Source organism: Microcebus murinus, chromosome 11 (genome assembly GCF_040939455.1).
Source record: "Microcebus murinus isolate Inina chromosome 11, M.murinus_Inina_mat1.0, whole genome shotgun sequence".
NCBI lineage: Eukaryota > Metazoa > Chordata > Mammalia > Primates > Cheirogaleidae > Microcebus > Microcebus murinus.
Window position 1 is genome coordinate 26,566,845 of NC_134114.1, and position 16,462 is coordinate 26,583,306.

The 16,462-nt window shown below is 42.2% G+C and overlaps 1 protein-coding gene across 1 annotated transcript in view; it reads right to left on the reverse strand.

The window, feature by feature from the left end:
* Positions 1 to 15,956, reverse strand: part of PRLR (prolactin receptor) — a 144,071-nt gene extending 128,115 nt beyond the window's left edge. Inside the window, exon 1 of the mRNA XM_020290061.2 lies at positions 15,675 to 15,956. The gene's annotated coding sequence lies outside the window, so the exon portion shown is untranslated. The remainder of the gene's footprint in view (positions 1 to 15,674) is intronic.
* Between the last annotated feature and the right edge of the window lie 506 nt (positions 15,957 to 16,462).

Below are 16,462 nucleotides of genomic sequence, written 5' to 3' on the forward strand. Positions count from 1 at the left end.
TAACTGTTTGGATAATCAGAGCTTCCCAACACATTGCACAATAATCACATCCTACCTAAAATTCATTGCTTCCAAAAGAATGTCAGTGAAAAGGACCCAGTCAGTGGCCACTTTGTAAAAGAGGTCTCCATGAAATACCCCTGTGGGGAGAAGTTTGATGTTTGAGTATTTATTTGGCAAGATCTTACATACTCGTTCGTCATGATAACTTGGTGAGAATCTATAAGCATAGCTCATGCTTCAGTTGATGACTTCCCTAAGCCACATGTGATTTCTGTTTTAAAAGAAATCCACAGCCTTTTAAGTTATTATACTAGGATTATGTCTTAGATCTCAAAGCATTCCCTGTTCATTATTGCTTTTCACCTTAACCACACAACACAGGATATTTGGAGCTTATGTTACTGCTGTTCTTATACCTATTTTAGCTTTTTGTAGATTTTTGCTATTGGATTCTTACTATATGCTTTGTTCACAAATTAAAGGGTTTTTTACACCACTAATCACAATAATGTTTAAAGAATTAGAAATAAATGGACAGAAACAAAATTAAGTTGTGAACAATAATAAGTATCTAAACCTGACTATTTCTTTTGGTGCAGCCACTCTGGACTAGTGGCACATAGCTACTCAAGCCTTTGGACCCCTCTATGTGGCCAAAGGAAGCCAGGCATCTTGCTTTGGTAATTGTTTGGCCTTCCAGGTGGTTTAGTGAGTCACAAAACCCCTATCATTTCATCTCTCACAAATGGAAACAAACATGCTTTGTTAGGAAGGTTTTCAATCCTCAGTGCCTGGGGCCCAGTTCCTGCAGAGCCCAGGCCCTGGCTGTTAAGGCCTTTGTCCAGTCTGAGGCTAGTCTGAGGCCCTCTCCTCCAGGGGGGAGTTATGCTTCCACCAGCAGTATGATTTTTCCCAGCACATTTCCAGTTTTCCCAATGGTGCTTCCCAACGTGCCTCTTGCCAATGGTGCTGATATATTTCTAAGTTTTTCCATTTGCTTTTGCTTTGCTAGAGGAAGAACAGGTGCTTCTACTCTGTCCTCATTTCTGAGAACTGTACACTGCCCTACCGGCTCTGGTTTGCCTGCTGGCATCAAATGTAGGACAAATAGAGAAGGTATATTCAGGTAACCTCTTAGCTTTATTTCTCTTGAGGAGTTTTCCTGCATACTTATCAGATTTGGGTTCCAAAGGCTCATAACCTAGCTCTCCAGATAAGTATTTGGCAAGAACAATGGCCTTGAAAGTGTGCTATTTGTGGCTGAATGTACAACACAGGAAATCAACAAACTATTTGTCATCATTCCAGTGCCTCTCCTCTATGTGTGACACACTGTTCAAACCGTTTGAATGCAGCAGGGTCCCAGGGGAAAGGGGAAAACTCACTGAGACCCAACTATAAATGAGGAGCTTCTCATCATTATCTTATCTCATCCTCAAAATAGTCTTGGAATGTAGGCATGAACTTCTCCATTGTTACGAACAAGGAACCTGAGGCTCTGAAGAAGTCTAGTAAACCTTCCATGGGCCATGCAACTTCTCAGTGGCACAGCTTTGAAGAAAACTCCACAGGAAGAAGAAACATATTGTTTTATATTCAGAGAAGGTAAATTCTTTATAAGGGCTGCCAACCAGAAGCATAATATTGGTAGGAGAAGTGCAAGAAGGGGGAGAGATAGAACTGAGTGGCCAACACTTTTTAGGGCCTTTGAGGCTTATTGATTGTAATGAGCTCAGAGCCAACACTTGCCCCATGCTCTTAGATTTTTGCCTTGTTGACTGCACATATGTTGATCTCTCTGACTAAATCATGAACGCTTTGGTGAGGATGGTACTAATGACGCCCATGAATAGTGTTAATAGCATCATCCTCATCATGGAGTCTCCTTGCTGCCAAGTGTTTTACATACCTAATCTTGTATTTTTCTTCCAGCAGCCCTAGAATATATGTTTTTAGTATCCTCATTGTACAGCTGAATAAGTAAGGTGGAGAGAGGTAACTAACTTGCTCTACAGTTTCACCCCTGAAAAATTAGAGCTGAGATCTGTGTTTTCTGATTCCAGTGAATGCTTTCATTTGCAAGATGTACAGAAGACTCTTACTCTGAGGGCAAGTTCTGGGTCCCTGGAAGAGCCTAATCCACTGATGTTTAGTAACAGAAGTAAGGACCCTGGCATTGAGGGCTTACTTTGCATTCAGCTGGATAGCAACAGGGCTTCTTGCAATTGTAGTATAACACATCGGCATCAGAAGAAGCCACTGCAAAATGGGAGTGATAGGAGGTTTTCACAGGGCTCTCAAAATGTTTCCCTCACCCAGCTGCTAGTGAAGTTTCCGCCAGTGGAGACTTTAGGTTGAACCATTGGTATTAAAATGCAAATGATGGGACTGTTCATTTCTTGAACGATAGTGGCCTGAACAGTTTATGGTGTTCTTTGGCACATTCTTAGGAACATTCAGTTCAGAGGAAGAAGACATTTCACAGAGGAAAACAGATAATAAAGTGGGAGGAAGACAAAAAATGAGGTGGGGGCTGATGGGAGCATCTTAGCAGGGTAAGTGGAGGCAAAGGAATTCTTTCTGGAACAGAGGAGGATGGCAGTGGAGAAGTGAAATTGGCAGGTGAATTTATTCCTTGGGCTCCACATACTCTATGTGATCCCCTGGATGAGATACACATACGACTGGTCATTAGTGTGCGATGACCATGGACGACCTGTGATAATACAGGTCACAACAAAAGGCAGTTTGCTGCCATACAATCTTTCAGTACAGACCTATATAGATAATTAGCAAACTTTCATTTCTTTAGGCCACATGGAGAGTGAATTGGTTTGAACTTAGATAGGCTGATAAGGATTCAGTTTCTAACCATCTGTACTATGCGATGACTTAAAACATTAATTTCTAAAAAGTTTAATCCACTTACTGAATATTGCAATTTGAAAGACATTGTTAGGCTCTGGGGCAGCGTATACAAGGGAAAATCAGTCATAATCCTGCCCTCAGGTAGCTCATAATGTAGTGGTGTTGATCAAGAAGCATGTTCTTATATGACACGAAGAGATACAGGAAAGTTATGGGATAACACCATGGTTGAAATGAATACATTTTAAAATTCTCCTTTGGGCCACAGGCTTTGCCTATCCTTCTCCTCCTCCCAAATCTTAATAAGTAGTGAGCTCCATTGACTGATTTTCAATTCCACCCATTCTTCTGGACATCCAACCCATGCAGTCCTTTTCTGCTGAGAATTCCGAGACCTGTGATATCCTGAGACCCTGATGCAGAGAGGAGTTTATCTCTCCAACCTCCTGAAAGTGGGAATGCATGCCAGCATTGGGGCTCAAGTGAGCCCCAACATTGCCAAGTCTCTGCAGAAGACTGAACCCAAGTAGGCATAGATCCCAGGACTCTCACCCTGCTACTTAACACAACTCCATTTGGATTATTTGTAAAGTCATCACTAAAAGCGCATGCTCACTAATACCTAGATGTGGGCATCTTGTGTAATTTCAGCTCTTCTTCTATACTTGATAGATAAATCATTCTCTGAAAGTACTGCTGTTCACCCTCAAATAGCCACATTGAATAATATACTTGAGTTTAAAAAGGAAGCTCCAGGACCAATACACAGTCAGTGTTAGTGCCACTGGGGTTTCAGCAATAGTGTATAGTCTGTGGCTTCATAGAATCATAGCATCTCAGATGTGAGATAAGTTAAAAAGGACATCTGGCCCACATCCATATGCATGGTGTATTTTTGTAAAGGCTGAAGTACAAGGAGACATATTTTTTTATGAATACTCTTTTGCACCTTTGAATTTTAAGTTATATACAGAGAGAAATAAAATTTTAAGAGTTACAGATATGAATGGTGTTATGGTTTTAATTACATCCTTTGAAAAGTAAAATCATAAAAGTTGCTAAAAGAAAAATAAAATTCATTGACTCAAACCCTGAATGAGGCAATGGAGTCATCCTTGTGATCATGTAACTGCTATCACATTGCTCTGAGCTTTGATTACTCGGTTTTAGCTTAGGAAATACCTACATTTGATAATATTCACCCTTACTTTCTACTAAATATTTAACCAAAAACATTACAATAAAGAAGGAATTTACTAGCTCTTGGGAGGCCGAGGCGGGCGGATTGCTCAAGGTCAGGAGTTCAAAACCAGCCTGAGCAAGAGCGAGACCCCGTCTCTACTATAAATAGAAAGAAATCAATTGGCCAACTGATATATATATAAAAATTAGCCGGGCATGGTGGCACATGCCTGTAGTCCCAGCTACCAGGGAGGCTGAGGCAGAAGGATCGCTCGAGCCCAGGAGTTTGAGGTTGCTGTGAGCTAGGCTGACGCCACGGCACTCACTCTAGCCTGGGCAACAAAGCGAGACTCTGTCTCAAAAAAAAAAAAAATAAAAAAGAAGGAATTTACATTACTGATTTGAAAATACATTTTTTTAAAAATCGAGGTCTGTAGGATTCTGAGCTATTTGGAGAATATTCAAAGACTTGAAATAACTTTCAAATATTATTGATGTAGCCACTACAATCTTCCAAACTTAATTAAGACTAAGATTTAATGCAACTATATCTCAAATTTCTTTTTGCTTTTGCAGTTTTGAATTTGGAAGTTAAGATAACCATAAGAAATAGCTGATACGTATTGTATAATATTTCAAGATAACATTTTCATTGAAAATCAAATAGTTGAATGAACAGATTGATGATTCTTGATTAGATAAATCCAACATTCCAGTGAATGCATGTTAATCTCTGAAAATTGCTCTATGGTACTGGAGCAAAAAAAGAAAAAATGTGCTTTCTACTTAATTAAAATATATAACAAATGTGAACTTATAGCATAGAAAACAAAACATCACAATTACTGCCTTTATAGCTACTGCTGAAAAAAATCAGTACTCAAGTTAAAGAAATCTTAATGCATTTCTTTGTATAAACCTGGATTCTTCTAAATCCATTGTCATTATGATAATCCTATCATTAGGAAAGGAGGAAGGTCTGTTACTTTCTTGCTGATTATTAGGAAACCAAGTAACTTGAGAGAATTTTCTAGAAGCAGATATACAGCGGAAGGTAGAGAAGACATTGAACTATTATGTTCTCCAAGCTTATTTCACTTCTACTGATAAAACTCTGGGGAGGGGCCATCAATATTTTTAAAGCAAATAAGATGGTAACAAAAAAATGAATAACTCTTTTTGTTTGTATTTCTGAAGGCCAGCCTCAGATGGCTGGAGGGAGCAACTAGAATTTCTTGAGTAGCTTCGGTTTCTTCAGTCCTTTGAGAAGAAGCAGGTGGGTGGGCACAACACAGGAACTATGAGTAGTGGGCAGAAAGAGTTTGTGGAGAAGAGGGGATGTTTCATCAGGGGGAGTAGGGGGCTTATCGTTCCAGCTTGGCAGAAGGCAGGTGGTTTCAATGTGAGCCCCTCCTGCAGAGGGGCAGGATTCAGCCTCTGCATTATGCTGTCTCCCCACCGGTCCCACTCCTGAAAGCGCTGCCCAGGTGTAGTGCCTCCTAGTGGCATCGCTGGTTTTTTTGCAGGAGAAACAAGCCTAGTTCTGAAGGTGGCAGCTTCAGTTATACAGAAAAGTAGCACAACATGGTGGCTAAGAACCCAGAGCTCTGCAGCAGCCCGAGTCAGTTCAAAACCTGGCTTTGCTCTTATCAGCTGTACCATCTTGGGCAAATGACTTAACCTCTTTTATGCCTCAGTTTCCTCATCTATAAAATGATAATAATAAGATCACCCATTTATTATTATAAAGGGTGGCTGGGAGGATTGAATGAAATTTTTAAAACATGAAGTTTTTAAACAAGACCTTGCATGTGGTAAATGCTCATTAAATGCTTGCAATTATAGTCTTAGCATTATGGAGAAAGTGACCAGCCGCAGAAAGTCCCATGTAAATATCTGACAGCAGGAAGGACTTGATAAATACGGGCAAAATGTCAAAATACTCAGAAAAGAAATAAACTAGTAACTTGAACGTGACCTTTCCAGCATCTATGAAGAGCACTGTAATCAAAACAACAAAATCCATCAGAATAGTCTTATGAGACAGGATGAGATTTTTATGGTTAGGAAGCAAAAAGCAGCAAACAAGTTTCTCCTTGGGCAAGGATGTGTTTTTTTCTTTTTTTCCCCCTGCTTAAATAAGTTAAAGTCAAAATTCCTAATGTTTTCAAATAGCACTAGATGTTATTCTATTTTGGCTCAAAACCAGAGGTCCATGTTGGCATAGGGCAGGGGCAGATGATCTCAGAAAGGGCTAGGTTTGCCAGCACTTTTGCCGGCTCTGGGGAAAGCCATGCTGACTCTACCTGCAAATTCCACCCTGAATTCAACACCTCTTCTGCTCTCCGGCTGTCACCTTAGTGTGATCCACCCTCCCCTCTTGCTTGTACCCTGCTCAGCCTCCCACAGTCTCTCTGCTTCCGGTCTATAATCCATCCTCTGCATAGAAGCCTACCAGAGCTCTAAAATGCAATGTCGAACATGTCCCTCCCCTGCTGAAGACCTCCTAATGACTTTTTCAAAGCACTTAAATTCCTGACTCCATCCCATGCCCTAGGGCCCTCTTGGCTGTTCTGCTGGACTCAGACTCTCATCGCTTCCCTGCTAAGGTCCACACTACTGCCCTTTCTGTTTCCTGAACATGTCAAACCTTTTCCAGTCTCAGGACCTTTGCTCTTGCTGTTCCCTCAGCCCAGAGCCTTCTTTCTCCCAGATCTCTGTGTGGTTTTCTATTTAGCATCGGTGTGCTGGCCCAAATGCCAATGCCACCGCCTCAGAGAGGACAACTCTCTCATCAAAGTCTTTTCCCTTTACCTCATTTCATTTTTCTTCATAGCACTCACTAATTTATTTGATTTTATTTACTTGGTTTTTAATGTGGATATCAGTTTCCTCTCATTGGAATGTAAACTCCACAAAAGCAGGAATGTCACCACACTACAGCAGTTGTCACCACAGAATGTCACCACACTACACCACACTACAGCAGTTCCTGTAGTGGGTCCTTGGACTATAGCAGAACCTTCATAAATATTAGTTGAGTAAATAAAAAATTTTGATGCCCAAGATACTTGACTAACAGCAGGTCTTTGCCCATCCTTCTCCCTACAATCAACTTAACAATTTCTTATTTTCTCCCGATCCTATAATCTCAGCATCCCTTAAAAGTAAAAATGGGACATCATTTTCCATATTTTGCATCCCCAACCTCCCCCATCAAATCTAATATGAAAACCTCATCCCTTTTTTGGTACTAAAGAAAAATTTTAAAACGTGAAATTTTTAAAACATGAAATTTTTAAAACAAGACCTTGCATATGGTATATGCTCATTAAATGACTGCAATTACAGTATTAGCATTATGGAGAAAGTGACCAGCTTCTCAATCTTCTGAAAAAAATTGGCATCTCAGACTTAACCAGACACTTATTGATTCAAGCATCATTCTCCATATCCTAGGTTCGTCCATATTTAGGGTGACTTGGAATTGGCTTTTCTCAAACCCAAATTCATTACTGTCCTAGCCCAATCTGATGCTAGTAGCTTCTGCAACCCAAATGATTTCTTGGGTTTGAGAGGGTGTCACCCGACCTAGTTAGTTCTTGGCCAATTTATCTTGGTAAAGTCTACCCAATGACAATCCCTGTAGATTACTGCTGCAATTATGTTTTTAATAAGAGTAAGAACAAGAATGGAGTTAATTAGCTTTAAAATGACTGAGACAAGAAAGTAAGTCTTGGTCAATTAAATATTAACAAGCAATTGGGAAATCTAATACATGGGTAGCAGGGATGCTTAACATTTATCTTTCAATCTCACAATTATCAAGCTTCTGGCAACCTGATTTCCAAATTGCACAGACAGAAATTTTAGTCATACTACTCAGGGCCACTCTGAGTAGTGTATGAAATTTTAGTCATAAGACTACTCAGGGCCACTCTGAGTAGTATGGGGTCTGCTTATAGAAGTACAAAATTTAATATTATGCTCAAAATCATGCTTACCAAAGAACAGAATGAATTCCTACCCAACAGAAATATGGTTTGAATGTTTTTCTTGGTCAGGTGAATCTAAAACAAGGCAAAAGAAGAAATATAAATAAGTGATTAAGATTTGGATTGTAGATGAGCACTTCTTAGCCCTGGATGCACATTATAATCACCTGGAGAGCTGTAAATAAATATGTAATAAATATGGATGTCCAAGTCCTTTCCCAGAATCTTGATTCAGTGAGTCTATGGGTATTTTTAAAGCTCCTGAGCTGATTCTCATGTGCAATCAGCATTGGGGATTACTGTTTTACAGGTTTGCTTTTTGCTATAGCTAAATCTTTTGGAAATTGCTCATAAATCAGTAATGGATTTGGAGACAGAAGGAAAAAAACAAAAAAACCATTTTGGGATGGCACAAACTGACCTATCTTTTTGTCCTAAAGAGGCCGTAGTGCTAGGACTCTGGGTTTTTTACTATCCTTCAGAGCAGCCCCCAGCCACCCCTGCCCCAGTTTCATTGTTGGCAATAAACCCAGAAGTTCCAAACACATATACAGTATTCTTTTAAAAATTCAGCTGTGAAAAGCCCTAAGCTTTTTTCTTCTTTTTCAGTGTGTAACAAAAAGTCGGTATCCTTGCAGGAAACAGCAGCCTCAGAGAAGTAAAATCAGAACAGCAACTGGAGCCTTCACTTCCCGGAGTTAAGAGTGGCTGCATTGTATTAATAAACACATATGACCAAACTTCACTCCATTGGGGGCTCCATGGCGGCAGGGATGGGGCTTATGGGACTGCTATGGCAGCCTGTGGGCTCCCGATGCTCTTGTAATCTCAGTGTTGGCAGCCTAGGTAGACTAGTCATCCTCACCTACTGATCTGTGACACTCATTCAGGTAAGAAATACCTGAATGTAAGAACACTCTGCTAGGTGCAGGATTCTAATAAGATATGGGGAATTCAGTGGCTGAAAACTGTACTAATAATTTTACCTCTATCACCCAGTTAGCCTCATGGCCCAAGGCAAGTAATTAAACTCCATTTTCCAATTTGTAAAGTTGGAGAGGTGAGGGAAGGTTACAGATTGTTATAAAATAGCTACTGTGGGCACTAAAGGGCGAGATAATAGAGCCCTCTGCAACGAGTGCACAGAGCCTGGTGGATACAAGCAGCTGAGACACCAGTTGCTCCACGTTTAGCTAGGATTGACCACAGCGCACCCCCAAGCACACAGAAGACAGGAATGGGCATCTGGTTACATACAAAGAGACTTTTCGCCACATCATCCACGCAGTCAGAAGCACCACAGGAATTATCTGTGAATTTAAAACACGACGTATAAATGTATGTGTATACAAAAGTTCCACAAAGTAAAGATCACATTCTTTGGATGTCCAATTAATCTCCTTTAAAAGATTACTCCCTTAATTTTATGTTCTATGATTATGATATAAAAACTTTGGTTTTTGCTCAGTGATTCTCAACTCTGGCTTCACATTAGAATATTCTGAGGAAAACTAAAACAAAAACAAGAAACAAACAAACAAACAAAATCCCACTGATACCACGCTCCAATCTGAAACCGATTAAATGGAAGTTCTGGGGCAGGGCTGAGACATTCGCAGTTTTTTAAAAGCTTCCCAGGCGATTCCCATGTGAAGCTCAGCTCTGGAGCCGCTGAGTGGGGCCAACCATTTTTTTTCACATCACCAAGTACCCCAGCACGTTTCCACTGCCACACCACTGTGGATTTTTTCTTACTTGGGATGGCTCTCTCCTCTCCATTTGTCTCGAGTCTAGCCTTCAAGCTCTTACTGGCCATTTTACCTAGTCTTTCCCAGTGTACCTTAGAGCTCAGGGGCCTGCTGCCCTCTGGAATTGCAAATTTTAATTGTTTGTATCATTCATGTAACACTTAAAGAATGTTCTCTTACACTGCTACTGGTGTTTTAGGTTTTCATCCATCCTCCCAACTAAGAAATATGCTCTTCCAGAGCAAGGACCGACCTAGTATTATTTTTCTGATTTCCCCATGGAGTCCAGCACAGACCTATTGTCTAAGAAGATGCTGGAAAAAATGCATGCTGCTGTTGATGTAGATTCACTGAGATTCACTCACATCGGCTTCTTTACTGCCATTTCCCCGCAAATTTAGATTTCAGGTGGAAATGAACCAATGTTATTTGTATGTCTCAAGACAATCTTACACAGTGTTTCGCTCCAGCTACATAAAGGCAACTCCTCCCTGAAGGCAAATATCTGCCGAAGCCATTTGTATTCAGGTTGTCAATCATATCTGCGGCCAATTTGTATAGCACATTTCTCCATTAGCACTTAATGTGGCATTATCTCATCAACTCTAAACTTACTACAGGAAGTAAGCGGGGGTGTTGGGGGAAGGAGGTGAGGGTAACACTCAAACCAGCAGAGTAGATAAAAGCAGAATCCAGGTCTCTGCTCTCCCAGGTCAGAGGGTTCCCCCAACAATACCAGAATCTGACTGTTCTTCCTTTCAGAGTACATGAAGCTGCAGGAAGAAATTATTATCTTTATTTCGTTGATATGTTTGAGAGCCATTTTAGCAAGTGGACAAAAGAAACCAAAGGTGGGTTTTTGTGATGCTCTTGGAGTAGCTCTTCTAAAAACTGGGACTGCTTTTTGTTCAAGCTGTTTTAAGCAAGAGGACAGAGAAGGAGAAACATTTATCGCGGCATGAGATGACTTATTTAATGAGCTTTGCACAAAAATACGAAGTCTTAGCCATATCCTTGCCTGATTTTACAAAGTGCCAAGAACTACAAAGGCATTGCACTAGGAGGTGATTTAAAGCTAAAACTTTAAATCCAGATTTTAAATGACCCCTTGGTGACAGGATGTTTGGAAACCTCTTGAGATTTACCTGAGTGAAGGGATTAGTTTTGGTGATGAATGTAACCACTGAGTCTATTTCATTAAGTCCAAAAGTGACATTTGTAGTGGGCTTCAAATTATAACCTGCTTACCAGCAGGGTGAGGGTCAAGGAGAAGGAATAGGGACAGCTCTTCTCTCTTGCTTCATCAAACAAATGAATTTGGGGACAGACTTGAAAAAGGAGCCTGAACCAAGAATATAGGAAAAAGTTACGGTTAGAAGAAGGGGAAAGTTCTTTGTCAACTTATTAGTCTAGACCAGTGCTGTTCAATGGAAATCTAATGTAAGTCACACACATGATTTAAAAATATCTATTAAGCCACATTAAAACAAATTAAAAGGAAATAGGTGAAATTAATTTTAATATATTTCATCTAAACCACCTAAGTATTATCATTTTAACATATAAGCAATATACAAATTAAGAGATATTTTACTTTTGAGGGAAATATTAGGTCTTTAAAATTTAGGGTATACCTTACACTTACAGTACATCTCAGTTTGGACTAGCCACATGTCAAATGCTCAGTGACCACATGGGCTAGCGGCTATTATACTGGACTGTGTGGGTTTAGACGTACTGGATATCATGCAGAAATCACTGTCAACATTTAGCTACCTAATATACCTTTGTTATTTTCCTTCTACTGGTTCTCTCACTATCTCCCTGAAGAGATTATCTCAAAGACTACATGCTACGTTAGCAAAAAGTTGTGGGCTTTGGAGAAAAATATAATAAGGGATTCAAATACCAGCTTTGTAACCTTGGGCTAGCTCCTTAACCTTTATGAGTCTCCAATTCTTCAACTACAAAATCAAAACAAAAATAAGCTAACTCACCAGATTGTTGGGAAGATTAAATAGGATAGGTATGAAGTATACAGCACAGCCTAGAATACTGCAATAGGCAGTATTCTAAACAATAATTCCCCCTATATAAAACCTAATTTGATTTCTAAAGGGCCTGTCTTTAGATTTGAGGCTCTACTACCTCATTTATTCCAATTCAGGATCTTTCCCTTGAGATTTCTTCTGCTAATAAGACAGCCCTTTCCCCAGACCTCCTGGCTCCTTTGTTTTTAAAATGCATATTTAAGTTCCTGGGTGACCTTCTTATGAAGGTCTTCTCTGATTGCCCTATTTAAAGTTGCTCTTACTCGAGGGGGGAGAGGGGCATGGGCAATATAAGTAACCTTAACACTTGTACCCCCATAATACGTTAAAATAATAAATAAATAAATAAATAAATAATAATTTTAAAAAAAGTTGCCCCCAAGCCCTGACATTCTCTAGCCCCCCCTCCTCTCTTTATATTCTTCATAGCATTTATCAGTGTCTGAAATGATCTTATTTATGTATTTGTTCACCTACCTGTTATCTGTTACTCTCTCTAGCACAGCAGCTCCACAAGAGCTGGAGCCCTGTCTGTCTTATGCCCCACTGTATCACCAAGTGCCCAGATAGCACAGAGCTCAGCAAGGATTTGTTGAATAAAGAATGAATGAATACATGCTTCATTCAGGGAGGTCAGTGTGAATGGTGCCCAGTTCTAAAGGTGGTAGAAAATGAAAATTCCAGAGTTCTTTTTAACCTAAAAAGAAGATTACCCGGGAAGTCTGTGGCAGGGAGCCAGTCTCATCTGCTGAAGCCGGGCATTCCTATCTTAAGTCTAACAGCTGAGGTTGGGAAGGGTCAGGAAAATTATTCTCCCACAGGTGATTTTGTTGTTGCTGCCTGTTAATATGCATCACAAGCAAAGTGTATGTTCGCACCACTTGAAATCACCCACCCGACATGGTTATTCCCATCTTTTAGAAGAATCTTAATCCTGCTGGCATAATGCGACTTTCTGATATCAGGGAGGTTGGCAGCACTGGGAAGTGGCAAAAAAGTCAGTGTCCAAAGCAGGCAGACCTTGGCTCGAATCCTGGTTCTGCCTTTTACAGACTATGCTGACAGCACAAGTTATGTAAACTTCTATAAACCTCAGTTTCCTCATCTGTAAATCTTTAAATGATAACTCACACTCTTCAGTGTAACTATGAGAATTAATTGAGGTAATGAGTGAAACTGCTTAGTATATCTTGAAGACTCAGTGAATAGTAAATATCTATATTGTCATCTTTGCATGCAAGAACGCCTCGCTGCAATATACTGATCAATCTTTGGCTGCTGTGTGGGTTTTCAATCTCCTTTTAAGGTTCTAGTATTTCTTTCCTATACTGTTACCTCATCTGGCTATTTGCAACTGGGGGACCAGGACCCCAGGGAGAGAGAGTATAAGCTGAGTTGGCTAAATCTGTGCCAAGTTGTGAAAGATAACAATGGAGACATTTCTATCTACAGAGACTGTTTCTGGCTTATCTAAATGGATCCAGCCATAGGACTTTTGTTTCCATGCCCTACTGTTTGTAACAAAGGCAGAGATCTAGCTGTTTCCTATTCAAGATTATGAGTTAAAAGACAACTGAGAGAAGGGTCCAGTATCCATGCCCTGGACATATTTTACTTGCTACTTGACATTTTACAGTTGAAGCAGTAAACATGACTCTTTATTCTGAACCTACCACTGCTTTGTCAGAATAACTGGACCAAAACTGCTGGTTCTCATTTTTCTGCTAATGCAAGCCCCATAGGAGAGAGAGTAAGTTGCTCTAAAAAGTATGAGACTATTGAACACTTATTTAGAACCTTTCATTAATATTAATAAAAGTAGTTTGTCATTGACCATGGGCCAGGCATGATACAAAGAACATTTCCATTCTCCCAACAATCTGTGCAAAAAAAGCAGTTTTGTTCCCCATTTTGCTGATAGGAAAAGTGAAGCTCAGAGAAGTTCAGTGACTTGCCTAAGTGTGGGAGCCAAGATTTGAAGTGTGCTAGGTTCCAAAGCTTCATGTGTTTTCTGCTACACCTTCCTGCTGGCACTGCCAGTGGAAGACCCAGGGCCCGGCAGGTATGAGTCCCTAGTCCCTCAAAGACAAAGTACACAGGTCCAAAAGAACACCACTGCCTAGTCACACCATGCCTTGGGGAGTAAATAGTGTTTCATTTAAAAACAAAGCCTTGGCCCCACTGTCTGACATCCACCTAGGTGACTTGAAGGGCACTCTGATTCAGACAGTGACCCTCTTTAGATGGCTTTCAAGTGCTGTTCGTAGAACTGAAAACTCTAGGGGTAAGGACCATCAACTTAGGAAAGTCATTAAAAGAATTGTGAGGAGGGGTCTCCAGGAGGCAGAAACTGGTGTAGCCAATGAGAGACTGGGGAGTGCACCCGTGACAGGAGGGCCGTCTCCATCGGCAGCATGGCTGACTCCGGACCCCTCAGAAGGCTGTGGATTACTCCCATAGTCAGCCCATCTGCAAGCAAGGGCTTGGCTTGGGGGGCTAGGCTGGGTGCTCTCGATGCAGGTCCTTAAAGACAACGGATTGTCACCTGGGGTTCAGGTATGGTCTTCGGGGAATATCCACGAACCCTCAGAGGATTGCATGTAAAATTTTATTCCATAAGAGCATTTCTTCCCAGGCGAGAGGACTCAGAGCTGATTCTTAAAAGGACCTATTACCCCCAACTTTTAAGAGCCAATGAAATTAAAATTTTTATCTGCTCCTTTCTTGCACTACTCAGCACTTCTACCCCATTAAACATTTATATATAAAATAATGAATTTTCCTAAATTTTTTAGAGAAACTGAGGCCCAGAGAGGGCAAGTGCCTTGCCCAAGATTGCAAAGCGGAGGGCCAGGACTGAGATTAGCAGCACTCCATTGGCCAAGCAGCATGAGACTCAGGTGGGAAATCTTTGCCCGCAACTTGATGAATGAAGAAGACAAAGTAATCCCTCCAGATTAATAATAATGTTTTGCAACCATTTTCAACTCCAATCATAGAAAACTCTAGGTTGCTTGTTATCAGAGCAACGTGGGCTGCTTCGCCTGGATGCAGGTAGAGGTCACTAAAAGGATATTTTCCTATTCCAGGAGCCAGAACTCCCGCTTCGGCTCTCGGCTCTCGCTTCCCCCTTCCACAGGTACTGGCTCTCCAGTTACCTGAGTTTGCCTGACTTTCCTCTCCGCCGCTCCCTCCTCCTGTCTCCTCCAGCGGGTTCTCCTTCCAGCTTCCCCTCTGGCTCGAATTCCTCTGCCTAGGTCAACCTGCCTCGATCCAGCTCCAGGTCACAGCCCGAGGCTGCTCACCTGCCACTACCCCCGCTGCCTTTTGCCAGAGCCGCACCTTTCGGGTCAACGCACGTTACCACGAACTTTCCCCGCAAGGCGCCCGCGGGGCTGCAGCTCGCGGGAGACGCTCCAGTCCCTGGAGCTGTCATCGCCTCACCTGTCCCCTTCCCCTTGCCCGCTAGTCTTTTCTTTTGATGTAAATAATTCACACTCTAAGAACCCCGAAATCACGCCGAAACTCATTCTCAAGGGTGCATGTGAAGATGCCTTTTTAAAAGACTCATGCATGCCCCGGGCAATTTGTAAAACCCTGGTGGGGGGAGGGGGCTGGTAGCGGAGGTAAGCCACCTTAGAGTATTTTTAGTTCTGACAAGGGACGCCGATGTTGGCCGCGGTCAGAGCCGGGGCTTTCCCGCTTGCGGGCGTCTTGGTCGGCCGCCACCCCGCTCCCCGTCCGCACGCCGGCCTCGAACCCGCAGCCCGGGGTCGGCGCCCGCCCGCACGCCGCCCGCAGCAGGCTTCCCCCGCCTGGGTACTCACTTTTGCCGGGAAGCAAAGTCTGCCATATCGGTCCCCGAGCACTTCCTGCTCGGGGACGGGGAGAGCCGCTGTGCGGACAGCTGTTTCACGCACAGCCGGTGAGATCCAGAAAGCCGGGGCGAAGGAGCGAGAGAGGCAGGCAGGGCAGGGGAGAGCCCAGCCCGAGCGCGGGCGGCGGGGGTTTCAGCCTCCGCTCCAGTCCCCAGCGCGGCGCCTCTGCGAGAAGGAGCCCAACTCGGTGCACTTGTTCACTCTTTCTTCAGGAGAGGAGGAGTCAGCGTTGCAACATTTATGTTCCTCGCTGGAGGCAAAACAGTGATTTTCTTCAGCGTGCAGAACGTCCAGAGCCTGCGGGTTTACAGGGTAACGGAGGTGGTAGGGGGAGCCGGAACGCAGCGAAGATGTGGAGAAGAAAGAACGGATTCCCCCCAGATGGGCTTTGCAGGACCGGGGCCACACATCCTCCGTTGAGACTGCACCAGAAAAGGAACAGACAAGACAGTAATAAAAACGTCTTAATAAGTCGAATGACCTCAAAGACGATATTTCTCTTGCAGCCAAGATGTAGAGTGTCTTGGTGTCAAATTTCTCTCCTTATATCTGAGTAACAGTGAACAGCGGCTGAACAATACTCGAGGGGGCTCCAGGGATTTGAATCTCACCTTCCCAGAGAAGAAGGAGGAGTCAGAGAGAAAGGGGCAAAAGAAAATAGGGGCCCAGGAAGGTTTTGCTTTCTTTTCTTAATAACCAACTCCAAAACTTCCAGGGTAGTATGTTTATTCTCTGTC